A 4,327-nucleotide genomic window follows, 5' to 3' on the forward strand; every position below is an offset into this window, starting at 1 on the left:
AGGCGAGCACGTAAGCACACGGACAGAAAAACAAACAGTAACAGGCAGAAAATCACGTATACAAGCGCACGTACACACACACACACACACACACACACACACACACACACACACACACACACACACACACACACACACACACACACACGCACAATAAATAAATAAATAAACATCAATCTAGAGTGGCTACGGAGGAGTGTAACACGTAATATTGGAAGTCTACCGTTGTGCTTGAAGGGAAGGGCTTTAAGTCAAGTCTCTGGAGAGGAAAGGGAGAAGCGCCCAACGAGGGATGGAGAAATCGATGTTGGGAGTCATGGGAATCATTATAATAATTCATAAAATAAACTGAAAGTGATCGGACAAAAGTAGACGACATAACGAAGGCAATTAAAATAAAAAAATGCAATGGTCAGGACGCATATGTAGAACAACAGATGGATATTAAGAGTAATCGACTGAGAAATAAATAAAAGGGTTCAAAGGAAAGCTATTCAGTAAAAGGTGTATTCAAATTTAGAAATTTGCGGAACAGGTACACCGAATCTGGAAACCAGAGGCACAAAACAAGCAGGAATGAGCTTTAGTAAAATAACATTTGCAGCGAGATCGCGGGACGAGTGGAGGCATAGTCCTGGTCACCTAGTGCAGCGGAGTAGTAGTCACGATGACAGCCATCAAATAATATAAGGAAAGCAACACTGGCGTACTTCACCTCGACTCAAGGAGGCTGAAGACGGACTGTCAAAGGAGAGGACTTGATAAGGCGACTGGCCTTTGACTTCTACCCTTGCGGAAAATTTGCTAAGACTGTAACTCTTTGCCCCCCTCATGTGAAGCATGCTCCTCGAGTAAGCTGATTTTACAAGAAAAGATTCATGACATAATAGATAGGCTTGCCCGTATAGATGCAGGGATTATTTAGCGTCACAATAATCCCCTCCTCTAACGTCGAGTGTGACTGACCCCATCTCTATTTACTACATCATGCATATTTCATTATTCATATGACATTATAACAGAAGGAGATGAACAGCGTTTGGAAAGGCCTTTCTTCTGCATTTCGTTAGAAATAGCTGAAGATATGATAATGATTATGATGATGATGATGATGATGATGCATTAAGTGTGTCAGGGAAGACAGCAGGAAGAGGCGCGACAGGTAACAAGGTCACCTCCGTGGCACAATTTCATTTTATATCCACGCGTTTGATTTCTCTTGCATTGTTTTCGTTACTGAATATTTGTTTTCTTTCTTTGATCCCCTTTTTATTCTTGCTGATGTTGTCTTTTGTGGCGATAAAATTATTATTATTATTTTTTATTTTGGGTGTTTTTGCTTTTGTTGCTGTTGTTGTTGTTCTTGTTCTTGTTGTTGTTCAGTTGTTGTTGTTGTTGTTGTTGTTGTTGTTGTTGTTGTTGTTGTTTACATCAAAGAAAACGGCCCAAGGGCAACTAAAACAGTGCATCTGTTGTTGTTGTTGTTGTTGTTGTTGTTGTTGTTTACATCAAAGAAAACGGCTCAAGTGCAACTAAAACAGTGCATCTGTTGTTGTTGTTGTTGTTGTTGTTGTTGTTGTTGTTGTTGTTGATGATGATGCTGTTACTACTTTCGTCGCAGTCATCTTCGACGTCGTTGCCTTCACTGAGTTCGACCTGCCATCTGGCGGCCTTGGTTGAACTACCCCAAAAAATTATGCATGCGGCGTGTGTCCAAATAAATTTTCTTACTTATTTTCGCTAGTATTTAGAAATGTCATATTTTAGAGACACTTGGCTTACTAGTAGTATCTAAGAAACGGGGAAAGCAATAAATAGGAAATTTAGGTATATTTTTTCCAACATAAAGAATCGTCACATGCTATAAGTTGTTCTTTTAAAGTTTCATAGAGTGAATGTAATACGTATTATAAGATGCTAAAGATGTATGTATTATGATTTAGATTAGACATACGAAATAAGTTTAATATTTGCTGCCGTGCGATTTGTTTAGCAGCAGTGTAAACAACCCCCGGTGCTCTGATTGGAGGGACAAAGTAATGCATCATTTTTGTAGTACATCAGCAATGCTAATAATAATAATGATGATGATGATAATAATAATGATGTAAAATATAGCAACAACAAGAACAAAACCAACAATAACAATAATAATAGTAATAATAATGATAATAATAATAATAATAATAATAATAATAATAATAATAATAATAATAATAATAATAATAATGGCAATAATGATAATAATGATAATGATAATAGTAATAGTCGTCATCAACATCATCACTGTCAGCCTGCATCGTTCCCCGGCAGTAAGTGGGACTCATCTACTCGTAAGCGTTTCCGTTCGTGTCTGTCCTGGGCCTCGAGTTTTCAAGGTCGATAGAAACGCTCCGTAAACTTCTTAAGATCATCACACCATCTCCTGCACGATCTCCCCTTGGATTATATTAGTATAGCAGTACATCATCCGTTGCCATCTCCCCAACAAATGTTTCCTGACCATTCACAATTCTTGCTTTTAATTGCCTTTACTATGTCATCTACTTTTGACTTTCACCTTTTGTAGTTTTCTGTGCCCGTAGTAGTGATATCCAAAATCGATTTCACCGTCTTTCTTTGGGCACTTCTCAATCTTCCTTCCAGAGGATTGTTCAGTGTTCATGTCTCTGAGCCACATGTCATGGCGGAAAGGACACACTTATTGAAAACCCTTTGCTTCAAGCTTTTGTTTTCCGAAAAAAAAACTACGACCAATCTTTTGTCTTACTTCTTGTTCTGGTGAGATAATTGGCTGCATCACTTGTTGTAATTATTCATATTTATTTACTGTGTCGAGAGCGTCCTCTTGGATGGTTGTGTTCGATTTGAGCATGAGTTTTTAATGTAACTTTAGTTTTTCTCTTATTTACCTATAACCCAAATTGTATACTTTCCTTTTCTTTTGCCATGCTTTTGGTCCCTCTAGTCTCGCTATAACGAAAACTTTTTTTTTTTTTTTTTTTTTTTTTTTTTTTTTTTAGGTTCTGCCTATAGCGCCGGAAAGCTTTCTTGGGGGGTCTCTTAGGCAGCCCCAGCTCGTTAGTGGCACAGGCGAATATTATTTAAAGTGGCTGCCGTGATATATGACTATTGCTTGGCCCATGCTGCCGCCCCGGTGTTCCACGCAAACGAAGTCGCTGATGTTAGGGTTGATTGAAGACCTAGGCTGCATGTGAGTAATCTTCCGCCACTCGGCGATGGTTTGAAAAATCAGCGTGTTTCGATGGGACTCGAACAGAGGTCCACGGGCTCACCACGCCCGCACGCTGACCACTCGGCTTCCGCCTCCCAAAATTTGCAAAACAAAGTTAACCTAGGCAGCTGTTTCCCATTTTAATTCCCTTAGTCCTACATTTTTTTATTTCCTCTAAACACGCCCGAAACAGCTTGTGATATAGTATCGCCTTTTATTATTCCTTTTTTATTGGGACTTTTTGGGTATCAGTATGAAGTTTTATAGTTGCTGTTCCTTATTTGTAAATGTGTTCCAGAATTCTACAATAAATTTTTCCTTTCCCTGTTGTTGTCGAATCGCATGCAGCGCCACCACCTTATCACCGAAACGAGACCCTCCTCGTAGTCATTTAACGCCGAACCAAGTGATATTCTGTACTTATTTATTTCCTCTATAACCTAGCTATATGCTCCATGATTGAGAACCCAATTTTAGTAGGCTTTTACCAGGCGGGACTTGAAACTCAGCCTACTAAACGTCACCCTGCAGGACATCACTGGACGGTATATATTTTTTTTGTGTGTGTGCGTGTGTGTGTTTATCATTGTGAGTACCAAAGCGTGCATGCGTGTATTTGTGTGCGACAGCGTTCTTGTGTGTGTGTGTGTGTGTGTGTGTGTGTGTGTGTGTGTTTGCAGCCACCATGCTAAACACACGCTTGGATTCATAAATTCTGACTGGAAGATGACCCGCCACGTTGCGAGGGGAGGGAGGCCAAGCAAGCCGTACCCGCCCTCGTCTGCCCTCCCTGCGGCTGCCCTGGCCTCGCTGTGCCCGCTGCGTGGTGCCATAACGGCCGGGGAGACGTTAACCCGCTATGCTGCTCGGCGGGACCGTTGGCGAGCTTGGTCCAGGCTTGGCTCCGCGCCGAGGCAACCATCCATTGGCAAACTGTTCCTGTGTTTACCTTAGTGCACACTCCCACCTGTCGTGCTGCGAGGCGGTGTTCGATTCCCTTGTTTCCCGGCTTTCCTGCGCTCCTCTTAGATCATTTTTACTCATTTTTTCTTAGTTCTGTCTCATTTCCGAGTCAGAATCGAATGCAGCTCG

This window comes from Eriocheir sinensis, chromosome 32 (assembly GCF_024679095.1).
Source record: "Eriocheir sinensis breed Jianghai 21 chromosome 32, ASM2467909v1, whole genome shotgun sequence".
In the NCBI taxonomy this organism is placed as follows: domain Eukaryota; kingdom Metazoa; phylum Arthropoda; class Malacostraca; order Decapoda; family Varunidae; genus Eriocheir; species Eriocheir sinensis.